This window comes from Panulirus ornatus, chromosome 49 (genome assembly GCF_036320965.1).
Source record: "Panulirus ornatus isolate Po-2019 chromosome 49, ASM3632096v1, whole genome shotgun sequence".
In the NCBI taxonomy this organism is placed as follows: domain Eukaryota; kingdom Metazoa; phylum Arthropoda; class Malacostraca; order Decapoda; family Palinuridae; genus Panulirus; species Panulirus ornatus.
This window is the reverse complement of record NC_092272.1, coordinates 11,522,706-11,540,436: the sequence shown is the minus strand read 5'-3', so window position 1 is coordinate 11,540,436 and position 17,731 is coordinate 11,522,706. Positions and strand designations below refer to the sequence as shown.

Sequence of the window (17,731 nt, the reverse complement as noted above, 5' to 3'; positions counted from 1 at the left end):
CTAAAATCCTAAAGCAGTTTGTTTCAGCTTTACATCTGACAGTAAAGCAAGTAGTTCTGTGTCTTGAGACACGACTGTAGCCGGGCCACTCTGCGTTCTGTAAGGAAGGAATTCATTTTATAACTTTTATTAAAATTCTTGTTTATCTCATGGTTGTCTACTCGTTTATCTCATGGTTGTCTACTCGTTTATCTCATAGTTATCCACTCGTTTTTCTTATGGATTTCAACTCGTTTATCTTATGAATGTCTATTCTAAACCCATTTTTCTTTAAGAGTCCCATACGTAATTTGTCTGAGATGTAAGTTACCCTCCCTAGCAAAATGATGCTACGGTTTTCGGTAAGTGTAAACCAGACTCTCTCTCTCTCTCTCTCTCTCTCTCTCTCTCTCTCTCTCTCTCTCTCTCTCTCTCTCTCTCTCTCTCTCTCTCTCTCTCTCTCTCCCACCATGACACAAACTCAACTCGTCTCTTGCATAAAGACACTATTCCTGAAATAACAAATTCGTCTCCACTGGAGCATAAAGTTTCGTCCTCTCGAACGAAGAAGTTTGCCAGGATTCTATACATTGTGAACCTGAGAATCACTCAGCCCCTGATTCTGCTGTTGAGGAATATCTCATGACTTGAAACAGGGCAGTTAAATTACTCAAGATTGAATATATATATATATATATATATATATATATATATATATATATATATACATATATATATATATATATATATATATATATATATATATATATATATATATATATATATAGTATCATGGGGATAGGGGAGAAAGAATACTTCCCACGTATTCCCTGCGTGTCGTAGAAGGCGACTAAAAGGGGAGGGAGCGGGGGGCTGGAAATCCTCCCCTCTCTTTTTTTTTTTTAATTTTCCAAAAGAAAGTACAGAGAACGAGGCCAGGTGAGGATATTCCCTCAGAGGCCCAGTCCTCTGTTCTTAACGCTACCTTGCTAACGCCGGAAATGACGAATAGTTTGAAAGAAAAAAGATGTATATACATACCCATTGTCCCTTTCCATGGTTTACCTGGCCACTTTACATGCCCTAGTTCAGTCCATTGACAGCACGTCGACCTCTGTATAGCACATCGTTCAATTCAACCTATCCCGTGGACGCCTTTCATCCTTCTGCATATTCAAAGTCGTTTCCTCTATCATAACTAAGATGTTTTGCCAACATTTCCTCAGTTAACAATGCTAAACAACAGTAATTGCAGGGACCATAAATACCAGCAAATTACAGTAATTGCATTGTATACGTACATCAGAATACATATGCTACAACACACACCAAGTCTGTCTGTTGTGACTTAGCTCAAAACTATGGTGACATCTGGATCCATCCTACAAGTGGGAGTGTGATAGTAATGAAATACTGACCGTTTCCCATTTTCCTTATATACTGGTCAGTGGGAGGGAAAGTGAGGTCCCACATACATTTTTCGTTATTCTTCACAAAGAAATTCTTTTCTTTTTTTCGTGATGATTTTCTTGTTTTTAGCAGGTAAGTCGAGCATACATCTTTTAATAGCATAGAATACTTAATTGTTATAGTAATTTGTTTACATGAGAATTGTCGTGGAGTTAATTCTTTCTACAAAATCTGGACTTTTTCACTTACAATCTTCCAGAAAATGACAATGTGTCACGTCGTCAACATGATCATATATCCCAAGGTTCCAGTCAGTACCAGACCTTCCAGGAGCTGATGGCTGGTGGATGTATGTGACTGTCGTATCATGGAACTGCGAAAAGGGGTTAGAGCTACGTAGATCTTCCAGACCTGAGCCCATGGAATCTCTTGCCCAGTCCAGCAGATCTTCCAGGTCTTTCCTTGTGGATAATATTTCTCATACCAGCACAAGATACTGGCTACTGGAAAGGTATTTTGGGTAAAATGTTCACCAGAACCAGACTTCTTGTTACTGTCTATCAGAACTTCAATACTGGAATATTGTACGATCATGCCACAGCTGTCACAGCTTCCAGGCCATGACTCATGGAAACCATTGCTGACTTCTTCCAGACTTCAAGACCCCTAGCTGCTGGAGACTGGTGCTGAGGCAATCAAAATCTTTAGACTCTAATGCCTGGAAACAGGTCGTGAGTCCACCTGATTCTCCAGACGTTCCAGACACCTGATTCTTGGAAACATTGTGCTGAGAACCTCACCCACCAGCCTCCAGACTCCTGGAAAAAAGTGAAATCAAATCCATTTACGTCACAGGGAGAACGATGAATTCTTTTCACGTCAGAAAGAAAGAGTCACACGTTAATAAGACGACGATGAATGTTATTCTGGAAACGAGTTAATTACTCTTCCAGCACAAAGGTAAACAATGGTGTATGGCGCCTTGGGTTAATCTGGAAGACCCATTTAGATTATGTGTTCCTGAAAACAAGGCTTTGAGAGGCTTAATTTACTATACTATAAATCTTGCTTTTCTAAAATCAAGATTAATTAAGGTTGAATATTACTTGACAAACTGGCTGACTGCGTGTGTGTGTGTGTGTGTGTGTGTGTGCTTGTATGAGCTGTATTTCATATAGTTCCTGGGCTTCACACAAGCTGATGATTACATGAAAGTATCATTATACGAAAGATTTTTCAAGAATGTACTACCATGGTGTACACCGCAATACATGGATGTGAAACACTTGATACACGCTGTATGTGTACAACAATCTGGTAGTGAGTAACTGGTGGTGTCTTCACCCCCACAGCCCGGGCTGCGCCCAGACGCCTGGATTGGGTCGCTGGTCGACCAAGCTGTTGGAAGCCGCAGCCCTCAGGCCCACATAGCCTGACTGGTCTGGTAAACATTGTAGGTACTTGACCAGTGCACGCTTGACCCCTCTCTACTGTATGCAGCATCCCAGACTGTTTCTGGCGGTAGATGGCAAAGGTGTTGAGGAGTCTTGAGCCCAGCATGTTTTGAGATGTTCGCTCAGGATCTGAGCACCATTTAACACCGTCTTCCATGCCTGTCGAACCAGAGGGACGATATGACCGAACGTAGTAACCTGGTGAACCAGACCTTCCAGGATCTTCCAGGTAGAGATGATGATATACCTCTCCCGTCTAAGCTCCAGCTAGTATAGACACAACTCCATGACTTCACCAAGATGTGTATACGTAAGGAGGAAGTAAGGACCGTAAAATAGGGTCTGGGCAAGGACGAAAATAGGGACGGTTTGGGAAGGAGTTGGGACTGATCAAGGGAGAGGAGGTGACTGGAAACAGTCCAGGCTGGTCATAATGGGGTACACCTCCTCCAAGATGAAGTTGACGCCAACCCAAATTGACTTTTCACGTTAGGGTTAAGATCTTTAAGAATATTCACTCCCAAACTCTTTATAATTTCCTTAAAGCTTTCCAGTTCCATAAAGTTTTATAGAGGGTTTTTTCCTAACCTTTCCTCACGATTTCTTTTTCCCTTCTTCTTTGTGAGCGTCGTAATGACTATCACCGAGAGGTCAAAAGATCTCTGGAGAGACTTTACAAACACATCCCATCTCGTCCAGTCTCTCTCTCTCTCTCTCTCTCTCTCTCTCTCTCTCTCTCTCTCTCTCTCTCTCTCTCTCTCTCTCTCTCTCTCTCTCTCTCTCTCTCTCTCTCTCTCTCTCTTATACTCCCACTACTGACATTACTTCACCAACACTAATACACACAACCCCTCCCCCAACACACTCTACCAAATACTGCCCCATCAACATACCCCCAGGTACAATCCCCAACACTCCTCCAGCACCACTCCCCCCACCAATATACCTCCACCACCACTCCACCAACACTCCTCCACCATCATTCCTCCAGTAGCACCCCGCTACCAACACTCCTCCACCACCACTCCTCCACCACCATTCCTCCAGTAGCGCCCCTCCCCCCACCAACCCCCCTCCACCAACACTCCCTCACCAACACCTGCTCCAACAGTGCCTGACGCGTGGTCATGCACGGAGGCAGACGACCCCTCACGCCTGGTACCTCCGCTTGAAGTGCCCACCGACCCAGACTCGACCCAGGCAAATAATTCAGCACATATAACCTGCTGATAACGTCAGCAAGATAACACAACCTGCTGATAACGTCAGCAAGATAACACAACCTGCTGATAACGTCAGCAAGATAACACAACCTGCTGATAACGTCAGCAAGATAACACAACCTGCTGATAACGTCAGCAAGATAACACAACCTGCTGATAACGTCAGCAAGATAACACAACCTGCTGATAACGTCAGCAAGATAACACAACCTGCTGATAACGTCAGCAAGATAACACAACCTGCTGATAACGTCAGCAGGATAACACAACCTGCTGATGACGTCAGCAAGATAACACAACCTGCTGATAACGTCAGCAAGATAACACAACCTGCTGATAACGTCAGCAAGATAACACAACCTGCTGATGACGTCAGCAAGATAACACAACCTACTGATAACGTCAGCAAGATAACACAACCTGCTGATAACGTCAGCAAGATAACACAACCTGCTGATAACGTCAGCAAGATAACACAACCTGCTGATAACGTCAGCAAGATAACACAACCTGCTGATAACGTCAGCAAGATAACACAACCTGCTGATAACGTCAGCAAGATAACACAACCTACTGATAACGTCAGCAAGATAACACAACCTGCTGATAACGTCAGCAAGATAACACAACCTGCTGATAACGTCAGCAAGATAACACAACCTGCTGATAACGTCAGCAAGATAACACAACCTGCTGATAACGTCAGCAAGATAACACAAACTGCTGATGACGTCAGCAAGATAACACAACCTGCTGATAACGTCAGCAAGATAACACAACCTGCTGATGACGTCAGCAAGATAACACAACCTGCTGATGACGTCAGCAAGATAACACAACCTACTGATAACGTCAGCAAGATAACACAACCTGCTGATAACGTCAGCAAGATAACACAACCTGCTGATGACGTCAGCAAGATAACACAACCTGCTGATGACGTCAGCAAGATAACAACCTGCTGATAACGTCAGCAAGATAACACAACCTGCTGATAACGTCAGCAAGATAACACAACCTGCTGATGACGTCAGCAAGATAACACAACCTGCTGATAACGTCAGCAAGATAACACAACCTGCTGATAACGTCAGCAAGATAACACAACCTGCTGATAACGTCAGCAAGATAACACAACCTGCTGATAACGTCAGCAAGATAACACAACCTGCTGATGACGTCAGCAAGATAACACAACCTGCTGATAACGTCAGCAAGATAACACAACCTGCTGATAACGTCAGCAAGATAACACAACCTGCTGATAACGTCAGCAAGATAACACAACCTGCTGATAACGTCAGCAAGATAACACAACCTGCTGATGACGTCAGCAAGATAACACAACCTGCTGATAACGTCAGCAAGATAACACAACCTACTGATAACGACAGTAAGATAACACAACCTGCTGATAACGTCAGCAAGATAACACAATCTGCTGATGACGTCAGCAAGATAACACAATCTGCTGATGACGACTGCAAGATAACACAACCTACTGATAACGTCAGCAAGATAACACAACCTGCTGATGACGTCAGCAAGATAACACAATCTGCTGATGACGACAGCAAGATAACACAACCTGCTGATAACGTCAGCAAGATAACACAACCTGCTGATGACGACAGCAAGATAACACAACCTGCTGACGACGACTGCAAGATAAGATAAAACATCTCTTTGTCTACCTGCTGGTCAAGTGCTCTCTCTCTCTCTCTCTCTCTCTCTCTCTCTCTCTCTCTCTCTCTCTCTCTCTCTCTCTCTCTCTCTGGCTACCTAACCATCTGTCTGTCTATCTATCAACCCATCTATCTTTCTGTCTATCCATCCCCCCCTTCCCCCCCGCTTTACCCCAGGTCTGCCCTGCCCTGTGGGATCTCGACCCTTATCGCCACCACAACTATCGACTGTTTCAGACCCCAGGATTGTCTGCTTCATAGACAAAATATTGATAGGACACGCCTCCCGCTCTGACGTCACACACACACACACACACACACACACACACACACACACTGGGTGGGTTGCCGCTTCGGGGTTAAACCACGGCAAAAAAAATATATTCGAGAGGAGAAAGAAGTCAGGAGGCATGAAGCTGGGACGTCTTCTCCCGCTAGCAACGAGAGGCAAGGCGAGTATAGGGGGAGAGAGAGAGAGAGAGAGAGAGAGAGAGAGAGAGAGAGAGAGAGAGAGAGAGAGAGAGAGAGAGAGATGAATACTAATGAAGTACAATGTCCCTATACTGTGCTTCATAACGTCCTTGATTGATCAAACGCAGCCATAAATTCAGCTGCTTCTTAAGCATCTAATGCTTCAATGGCGTCTACTGTGTCAACGGCGTCTATTGCGTCAATGGCGGCGTCAATAGCGTCTATTGCGTCAATGGCGTCTATTGCGTCAACGGCGTCTACTGCGTCAATGGCGTCTATTGCGTCAATGGCGTTTATTGCGTCAATGGCGTCTATTGCGTCAATGGCGTCTACTGCGTCAATGGGGTCTATTGTGTCAATGGCGTCTATTGCGTCAATGGCGTCTATTGCGTCAATGGCGTCAACTGCGTCAATGGCGTCAACTGCGTCCATAGCGTCTGACAACGACATGCGTACCGACGTGAAGTCACCCACAACACGACATGAATTGCCTCCCGTACAAGACACATACAAGCACCTTGCGTCCACACGACCGACCCCTCACCAACGTTACGACTCACACACATCAGACGTAATGCTGAGACACGAGACGTACGATTTACGATCTACGACAGCTGGGTATACGCTCGGCCAAGCTTGGTCGCCCGTCTGTGTCCCTGTAACCAGCGTGTCTGTGTTTGCTTTGCTCGTTATATAGAAAAGTTGCCCCTATTGATTTCGCTATGGCTGACCTACAGAGAGGGACACATTAAACTTATTAAAATCTTCCTGGAGACAATATGTCCTTGCTTATTTCCACGCTAACTTACTGGCTTAACTGAGGGTGTGGAAAAAAAAGAAAAACAATCTCTCTCTCTCTCTCTCTCTCTCTCTCTCTCTCTCTCTCTCTCTCTCTCTCTCTCTCTCTCTGAGAGTGAAGTCCAGAGAGAGAGCAGAGTTAACGTTACAGCCCAGGACGCTGTGTTTCCTTAAGACTCACATTGTATCTAATATGATTAAAGGGAGGGAGAGAGAGAGAGAGAGAGAGAGAGAGAGAGAGAGAGAGAGAGAGAGAGAGAGAGAGGGGGAGGGAGGAGAGAGAGAGAGGACTTCCAATTTACAATCAGCTGTTGGGAAGGGAGGAAGAAGGAAGATTAGATTGGTCAGTCTCCCTCCTCCTCTCTCACGAAGACACGACCTTCCTCCTCCACCTCCTCCTCCTCCTCCTCCTCCTCCTCCTCCTCCTCCTCCTCCACCTCCTCCTCCTCCTCCTCCACCTCCTCCTCCACCACCTCCTCCACGCCAACCTTCCCTAGGAGCTGAGGGAGCTACGTTTCTTGCCCCTACAACACTTTTTTTTCCCCCTCCCTTTTCTTTTCCTGGTCGAGATCTGTTATCTCGTGCTGACAGACCCATCCACAGGGCAGGAGACTCTACCATGGATGGCCTTAACAAGAGACGAAGACTTTGTATTATGTATATAAAATAGTCAGTCTTTCTTTCGTCCTCATTTTGGGCGTTTAAAGAAACTGGTGGAGACCCCAAAGATCGCGTCTTTAAACGCTCTAAGGGAACATCTCGTCCTTAATGTCATAATTTAACTTTTCTGAAAAAAATACGTTTTTGATTTCATTTAGGTCTCTTATCTACATCTTTAAACCTCCTAAAGAAACGCCACAAGTTTTAAGATGTTATTTAAGGACCATAGATTACATCATTAAAGTCTTAAAGAAGCGCCACAACTTTTGAATAACATTATGGTCCCTAAACTACAACTTTAAACTTCTTAAAGTGACAGTACAAGTTGTGAATGTGATTTTGGTCCCTAAACTACAACTTTAAACTTCTTAAAGTAACAGTACAAGTTGTGAATGTAATTTTGGTCCCTAAAGTACAACTTTAAACTTCTTAAAGTAACAATACAAGTTGTGAACGTCATTTAGATCCCTAAACTACAACTCTTTAAAGATACAACAGATGTTTATAACATCAAACTCATGGAGCAGAATCCTTACCCATGTAGGCCAGATGAACGAGGACCTAACACATCCTTAACCTACAGGAGATCAACTCCTGGTACACTGGGGGCTTCCTGGGAGCTCATACCAGCACACACACACACACACACACACACACACACACACACACACACACACACACACACACACACACACACCAGAGCCACGTGTGTGAGAGAGGATGCACACATGGCACACTCCTGTGAGCAGATGTCTCGTGTGTTGTCTGAGATAAAGAAGGATGGAGACTTCAGGTTTGGGATCAATAAATCTTGAAGTTGCGACGCGGATTTCCATATGGGTGGAGGGGGGTCTGGGGAGGTGAGGGGAGGGGAGGGGTAGAAGGGGGGCTGGGGAGGTGAGGGGAGGGGAGGGGTAGAAGGGGGGCTGGGGTGGTGAGGGAGGGAGATTGTGGTGGTGTGTGTGGGGGCTGGGAAGATGATGAGGGAGGGAGGGGTGGCGTTCGGAGAGTGAGGGTGAGGGAGTGGGGAGATGATGAGGGAGGGAGGGAGAGGTGGGGGTTCAGAGAGTAAGGGTGAGGGAGTGGGAAGATGATGAGGGAGGGAGGGAGAGGTGGGCGTTCAGAGAGTAAGGGTGAGGGAGTGGGAAGATGATGAGGGAGGGAGGGAGAGGTGGGAGTTCAGAGAGTGAGGGTGAGGGAGTGGGAAGATGATGAGGGAGGGAGGGAGGAGTGGCGTTCAGAGAGTGAGGGTGAGGGAGTGGGAAGATGATGAGGGAGGGAGGGAGAGGTGGGCGTTCGGAGAGTGAGGGTGAGGGAGTGGGAAGATGATGAGGGAGGGAGGGAGAGGTGGGAGTTCAGAGAGTGAGGGTGAGGGAGTGGGAAGATGAGGGCGTCTGGGATGGTGAAGCCTCACTCATTTTTCCCGCCAAATCTTCTCTTTCCTTTTCCATAGATCAATATTCAGAGCTGGGATTACTGACTGTAAAATCCTGGAGGATTTATGATACTGGATTGGATTACTGGTCTCCTGAGGGTGATTAACGTACGTTCAATGGATGGATTTATTAACTGCCTTCATCTAAGAGATCGGCAATTATTAAAGGATTAACACAACACAGATGGGGATTTCAAATCGTTATATAGATATTCAATTTGATCTTTAAATCCTGTATGGAGTAGATTTTTATCTATTTGCCGGGGTATTACAGGTGTTTACGATCTCCTGTATCCAGTGTAACTGTAATGAGAGATTAACATAACACTACTGCTCAATGGTACAATGAAATCCCCGTACCAGGATCTAGCGAGTAGAAAATCCTACAGGATTACCTTGGCTGTGTCGCTAGGATATCTAATCCTGCAGGATTACCGTAGACTTATTTGAGAGGTCATAGATCCCAGGGGATTTCTCTGAGGGCATATTGAGGGTATAAATCCCCTTGGATTAATTTGATCCTTATTAAACACGATTTGATAAATCTTACTTTACATTTGTATTATTCATTTAATCCCTTTTAATCCACATCAGGTTTTCATATCACCTCCCTCATCTCATAATTAAGTAATCCGTTTTGAGATCCATATTTCAACCATCATAATGTGGAAGATAGACTTGATCACTTAGCACTATATGTTAAGCCTCAAACTGGTTTGATGAGGTGAACTGTTCTTCAAAAACCTGTGAGAACAGAACAAAACCAGAGGTCATAACACTAAATCAAGCAGGAAACATATGAAGAATATTTCATTTATTATTTATTATACGCAATCGCTGTTTCCCGCGACAGCGAGGTAGCGCCCAGGAAACAGACGAAGAATGGCTCATCCACGCATATACACATATGTGTACATAGATGCCCGCATACGCACATAAACATACATATATATATCAACATATACATACATATACATACACATACACAAACATTACATACATACACGTGTACATATTCATACTTGCTTACCTTCATCCATTCCTGGCGCTACCCCCACCCCACAGGAAACAGCATCGCTACCTCCCGCTTCAGTGAGGTAGCGCCAGGAAAACAGAAAAAAAAGGGCCCCATTCGTCCACACACTGTCTCCAGCTGTCATGTATAATACACCGAAACCACAGTATAAGAGTAGCTTGTGTATGGATAACAGTGAGCTAGGATTCTGTGAGTGTAGTTAACATACGGATGTTCAAAAAAAAGCTGTGTGATGGCAGAAGATGGTACGAGGGGGGGGGAATAGCGTAGAAACCCCCCCCCCCCCCCCGCGCTACAGGAATCATTAATTCCACCCAGGTTCATAATTTCGTATGTAACCAGGTTAATGACAATTAAGCTGTTATCTCTGACGAGAGAGAGGGGGACAGTTAGTTAGGATCGCCCTTTCCCCCAAGAGGAACGAGGCCAACTAACACTACCTCGTTAAGAGCAGTTACCTCTCAAACTATCGTTAATGACCAATTACAGTAATTGAGAAAATTGCTTATCAACCCCTTGTTAGCGTCTTGTTTCCTTCATCAGTCTGGTGATTAAAGTAAATGTTACGACCATCATCTCTGCCTTCTTAGAATGAGACAAGCAGTGGTTCATTAATCATGAGACCAGCAATGGTTCATTAATCATGAGACCAGCAATGGTTCATTAATCATGAGACCAGCAATGGTTCATTAATCATGAGACCAGCAATGGTTCATTAATCATGAGACCAGCAATGGTTCATTAATCAGGGGACCAGCAATGGTTCATTAATCATGAGACCAGCAATGGTTCATTAATCATGAGACCAGCAATGGTTCATTAATCATGAGACCAGCAATGGTTCATTAATCAGGAGACCAGCAATGGTTCATTAATCAGGAGACCAGCAATGGTTCATTAATCATGAGACCAGCAATGGTTCATTAATCATGAGACCAGCAATGGTTCATTAATCATGAGACCAGCAATGGTTCATTAATCATGAGACCAGCAATGGTTCATTAATCATGAGACCAGCAATGGTTCATTAATCATGAGACCAGCAATGGTTCATTAATCATGAGACCAGCAATGGTTCATTAATCAGGGGACCAGCAATGGTTCATTAATCATGAGACCAGCAATGGTTCATTAATCATGAGACCAGCAATGGTTCATTAATCAGGAGACCAACGATGGTTCATTAATCATCAGACCAGAAATGGTTCATTAATCAGGAGACCAACGATGGTTCATTAATCATGAGACCAGCAATGGTTCATTAATCAGGAGACCAGCAATGGTTCATTAATCAGGAGACCAGCAATGGTTCATTAATCAGGAGACACAGAGATGATCGTGGGTAGTTATGATTAGGTAACCAAAGGCCATCTTCTGTTGGGGTTCCATCAGCTTCTCTGCTGCACGCCAATCAGTAGCAAGGAAGGTGGGTGACTTTACACTCGTAATGAAACCACAAGGAGGCAGAGTCCGGTAGCGCTCATGCATATATATATATATATATATATATATATATATATATATATATATATATATATATATATATATATATATATATATATATATATATATATATGAAGTCTGTTGGGGATGAGAGAGCTTGGGAAATGAGTCAGTTGTTGTTCGCTGATGATACATCGCTGGTGGCTGATTCATGTGAGAAACTGCAGAAGCTGGTGACTGAGTTTGGTAAAGTGTGTGAAAGAAGAAAGTTAAGAGTAAATGTGAATAAGAGCAAGGTTATTAGGTACAGTAGGGTTGAGGGTCAAGTCAATTGGGAGGTAAGTTTGAATGGAGAAAAACTGGAGGAAGTAAAGTGTTTTAGATATCTGGGAGTGGATCTGGCAGCGGATGGAACCATGGAAGCGGAAGTGGATCATACGGTGGGGGAGGGGGCGAAAATCCTGGGAGCCTTGAAGAATGTGTGGAGGTCGAGAACATTATCTCGGAAAGCAAAAATGGGTATGTTTGAAGGAATAGTGGTTCCAACAATGTTGTATGGTTGCGAGGCGTGGGCTATGGATAGAGTTGTGCGCAGGAGGATGGATGTGCTGGAAATGAGATGTTTGAGGACAATGTGTGGTGTGAGGTGGTTTGATCGAGTAAGTAACGTAAGGGTAAGAGAGATGTGTGGAAATAAAAAGAGCGTGGTTGAGAGAGAGAATGAGTGAGGAAAGATTGAGCAAGAGGATATGTGTCGGAGGTGGAGGGAACGAGGAGAAGTGGGAGACCAAATTGGAGGTGGAAAGATGGAGTGAAAAAGATTTTGTGTGACCGGGGCCTGAACATGCAGGAGGGTGAAAGGAGGGTAAGGAATAGAGTAAATTGGATCGATGTGGTATACCGGGGTTGACGTGCTGTCAGTGGATTGAATCAGGGCATGTGAAGCGTCTGGGGTAAACCATGGAAAGCTGTGTAGGTATGTATATTTGCGTGTGTGGACGTATGTACATACATGTGTATGGGGGTGGGTTGGGCCATTTCTTTCGTCTGTTTCCTTGCGCTACCTCGCAAACGCGGGAGACAGCGGCAAAAAAAAAAAAAAAATATATATATATATATATATATATATATATATATATATATATATATATATATATATATATATATATATATATATATATATATATGGCATGTTTGTCTTCCCTCTTCCCTCCTTCCATGTAGCTGCTTTCATCATCCATGCTCTCCCTCACGCGTCCCTCACGGTGTATTCTATAACACCCCCCCCCCCCTCGCTGGCTGGGACTGGCTAATTAGTCGGTCGGTCGTTCGGCTGGTTCATTTAGCTGACCGTGCGACAGGTGAAGTGTTGAGCCACTAATGACCTGGGTGGGGGGGGGGAGGTCATTATCCATTCTCCATCCACTCCATCGTCAGGTAGTCTGACGGCGTGGCACCACAGGGCGTCTCCTGACCTGAGATACCCTCCCCTTGCCCTGGGATACCCTCCCCTGCCCTGGGATACCCTCCCCTGCCCTGGGATACCCTCCTCTTGCCCTGGGATACTCTTTCCAGCCCTGGGATACCCTCCCCTGCCCTGGGATACCCTCCTCTTGCCCTGGGATACTCTTTCCAGCCCTGGGATACCCTCCCCTGCCCTGGGATACCCTCCTCTTGCCGGATACCCTCCTCTTGCCCTGGGATACTCTTTCCAGCCCTGGGATACCCTCCCCTTGCCCTGGGGTAATTGCCTTCTGCCCTGGGGCACCCCCCTTCCCTGATCCACGTCTCTAAACTGTTGTTTAATTGTCCTGCAGTTTGCACTCAGGGTTGTAGGGAGGCCAGGTCTTCAGGGCTGTACGGCGTCAGGGCTTGACGTATTCCTCTCTCTCTCTCTCTCTCTCTCTCTCTCTCTCTCTCTCTCTCTCTCTCTCTCTCTCTCTCTCAGCAGGAAGGCTAACCCGTTCACCATCGACATAATGACCCTTGACCCATGACCATTAAGACTCCCCTGAGCACGACGGTACGACTCCTGAGCACGACGGTACGACCCCTGAGCACAACGGTACGACCCCTGAGGATGACGATACGAGCTCTGAGCACGACGGTACGACCCATAAGCACGACGGTACGACCCCTGAGCACGAAGGTACGACCCTTGAGCACGATGGGACAAGCTTTGTGTACGATGATCTTAGCTTTGGCCTTAGCACTTGAAGGGTCAGGTCAAAGGGCTGAGTATCATCCCGCCCACGGGTCGTGCCCGCCTCCCGTCATGGTGTCCCATCATCCCGCCCACGGGTCGTACCCGCCTCCCATCATGGTGTCCCATCATCCCACCCACGGGTCGTACCCGCCTCCCATCATACTCAAGGGATCAAATGTGAGCAGAAAGTTGAGGAGACAGAGAGTGCTATAATACCCGGGACATGAGGCAATTTGGTAGCCAACCATTCCAACAGACTTATCGACCCTGGCTACAGAAAGTGGTCCACGCTGGCCAGATGACCTCACTACAGACCCGGGAAGAACAAACTCGCTTAACTTGGTCTAGCGAGTCCAGATAACATATCCCTCCATGATCAAAAATGTAACATAAACCGATTTGCGTTGTTTGAGAAATACATAAAATCCTCGGGGGAAATGAAACGCGATAAGTTCCCAAGTGCACTTTCGTGTAATAATCACATCATCAGGGGAGACACAAGAGAGAAATACAACAGTCAGTTGATATACAACGAAGAGACGTAGCTAGGACGTCATTTGGTAAACAAGTGACTACCCGAATGGAGGTCGGGTGTGTTCTAGACTGACAACAAACGTATCATAAACTTATCATCTGGACAAAAAGCGAACTGTTTAAAAATTTTATCTACAGTAAAGGTATCCAATATTTACATAAACAGCTTCGTTATTTTGGTTTATTCCAGTATGGATGACGGTAGAATGAAAAGAATCATATTCCACTATGGCAGGAGGAAAGCTGAAGTGAATTATATTCCAATATGCCAGGAAAAAAGCTGAAGTGAGTCATATTCCAATATGCCAGGAAAAAAGCTGAAGTGAATTATATTCCACTATGGCAGGAAGAAAGCTGAAGTGAGTCATATTCTAATATGCCAAGAAAAAAGCTGAAGTGAATCATATTCCACTATGGCAGGAGAAAAGCTGAAGTGAATCATATTCCAATATGCCAGGAGAAAATCTGAAGTGAGTCATTTCCATTATGGCAGGAGGAAAGCTGAAGTGAATCATATTCCAATATGGCAGACGGGAGGTTGAAGTGAATCCCATTAGAAAGAAGTGTACCAGTTCGAACTAGGATTAGTTAACGAGGGAGGCCATATTGGCCAACTCATTACACTGCGAATGATTGTTAGGTGGAGCACAAACGACCCCCTGAGGTAGCATTGTAGTCTAATGACGCTACATGATGATTGAGGCATACCTGATGACATGCGATGTGTACGACGACACACACACACACACACACACACACACACACACACACACACACACACACACACATGCAAGCACACACGCTCAGGACAAAAAGGTAACTTCAAATAGGTAATTACAAGCACGTGAGTACAGACGTGGTACATATCTACAAGGTTAAGAGACGGAGCAACACAAGGGTACAGCTGGCACGCACACACACACACACACACACACACACACACATGGTACAGACATACGAACCTCACACATTAAACTCACACGAGACATATATGTACGTGTATTATCATGAGCCACATGAGACTGATCACAAACTCATAATGTTCAAGTTATACGCGCAACGTAGGGATGAAGCGTATCCAGACGCACAGACACAAGATACGCAAAATCTATTTGATATACGCTTGATCACGTTTCCTGCCTTGGCGAGGTAGCGGCATGAATTGAGGAGCCTTCAAGGATAAGTCTTCACTTAACTCCTTCTAACGTCCCTGCTTATGGAAAGTGATAATACAGGAGGGGAGGCGGGGATTTCCAGCACATCCCCTTTCCTTTCACCCTCGCTCCTCTTAGTCGTCTTCAACGACATGTAGGAGTTATGTGGGCAATATTCTCTCTCTCTCTCTCTCTCTCTCTCTCTCTCTCTCTCTCTCTCTCTCTCTCTCTCTCTCTCTCTCTCTCTCTCTCTCTCTCCAGTAGTAAAAAGAAAAGCCAGTAGATGTATATTTAGGACTTCCCATCTACCTTATATATCTCCACCACCATTCATGGGGTGTCTACCATCCCAACCCAACCCTAACCCTAACCTCACCTCCTCCCCCCCATCATATGTTTCCCTCAGATCCATAAACGCACGAACCATTCTCTCTCTCTCTCTCTCTCTCTCTCTCTCTCTCTCTCTCTCTCTCTCTCTCTCTCTCTCTCTCTCTCTCTCTCTCTCTCTCTCAAATCTTCTCTTTCTTCTAGGGTTAAGGACAGACCACCTGGCTTGGGCCTTGGGTCTGTGTATTTCTCTCTCTCTCTCTCTCTCTCTCTCTCTCTCTCTCTCTCTCTCTCTCTCTCTCTCTCTCTCTCTCTCTCTCTCTCTCTCTCTCTCCAGAAGTGGGTCTTTCTCACCAGGGAAGGCTGCCGCCCGTTGGGCCCCTCAGTACGTAAGGTCGTCCATCCCTGCCACTTTAGGGGCAGCGTGAACCATACTGACACTAATGAATTGGCTTACCATATAAGCTGGGGGTGGTAGTGGGGTTGGGGGGGGGGGTAATGACCTGACCAGGTGAAAGGTCAAACAATCCTCAGCTGCAAAGGTTGTTGTACCGTCGTGTTCAGGGGTCGTACCATCTTGCTCAGGGGTCGTACCATCTTGCTCGAGGGTCGTACCGTCGTGTTCAGGGGTCGTGCCGTCGTGCTCAAAGATCGTACTGTCGTGCTCTAGGGCCATGTACGGCCACGTACGGCCAGTGTAGGGCCAGTGTAGGGCCACGTACGGCCAGTGAAGGGCCACGTACGGCCACGTACGGCCAGTGTAGGGCCACGTACGGCCAGTGTAGGGCCAGTGTAGGGCCACGTACGGCCAGTGTAGGGCCACGTACGGCCACGTACGGCCAGTGTAGGGCCACGTACGGCCACGTACAGCCACGTGCGGCCAGTGTAGGGCCACGTGCGGCCAGTGTAGGGCCACGTAAGGCCAGTGTAGGGCCAGTGTAGGGCCACGTACGGCCAGTGTAGGGCCACGTAAGGCCAGTGTAGGGCCAGTGTAGGGCCACGTACGGCCAGTGTAGGGCCACGTACGGCCAGTGTAGGACCAGTGTAGGGCCACGTACGGCCAGTGTAGGGCCACGTAAGGCCAGTGTAGGGCCAGTGTAGGGCCACGTACGGCCAGTGTAGGGCCAGTGTAGGGCCACGTACGGCCAGTGTAGGGCCAGTGTAGGGCCACGTACGGCCACGTACAGCCACGTGCGGCCAGTGTAGGGCCACGTAAGGCCAGTGTAGGGCCACGTAAGGCCAGTGTAGGGCCAGTGTAGGGCCACGTACGGCCAGTGTAGGGCCACGTAAGGCCAGTGTAGGGCCAGTGTAGGGCCACGTACGGCCAGTGTAGGGCCACGTACGGCCAGTGTAGGACCAGTGTAGGGCCACGTACGGCCAGTGTAGGGCCACGTAAGGCCAGTGTAGGGCCAGTGTAGGGCCACGTACGGCCAGTGTAGGGCCACGTACGGCCACGTACGGCCAGTGTAGGGCCACGTACGGCCACGTACAGCCACGTGCGGCCAGTGTAGGGCCACGTAAGGCCAGTGTAGGGCCACGTAAGGCCAGTGTAGGGCCAGTGTAGGGCCACGTACGGCCAGTGTAGGGCCACGTAAGGCCAGTGTAGGGCCAGTGTAGGGCCACGTACGGCCAGTGTAGGGCCACGTACGGCCAGTGTAGGACCAGTGTAGGGCCACGTACGGCCAGTGTAGGGCCACGTAAGGCCAGTGTAGGGCCAGTGTAGGGCCACGTACGGCCAGTGTAGGGCCACGTACGGCCACGTACGGCCAGTGTAGGGCCACGTACGGCCACGTACAGCCACGTGCGGCCAGTGTAGGGCCACGTAAGGCCAGTGTAGGGCCACGTAAGGCCAGTGTAGGGCCAGTGTAGGGCCACGTACGGCCAGTGTAGGGCCACGTAAGGCCAGTGTAGGGCCA

At 46.8% G+C, this 17,731-nt stretch overlaps 1 protein-coding gene across 1 annotated transcript in view; it reads right to left on the bottom strand.

Annotated features, from left to right (window-relative positions):
* The window catches only part of LOC139764278 (inactive dipeptidyl peptidase 10-like), a 288,411-nt gene that overhangs the window by 147,707 nt on the left and 122,973 nt on the right, over positions 1-17,731 (bottom strand). The window lies entirely within an intron of this gene.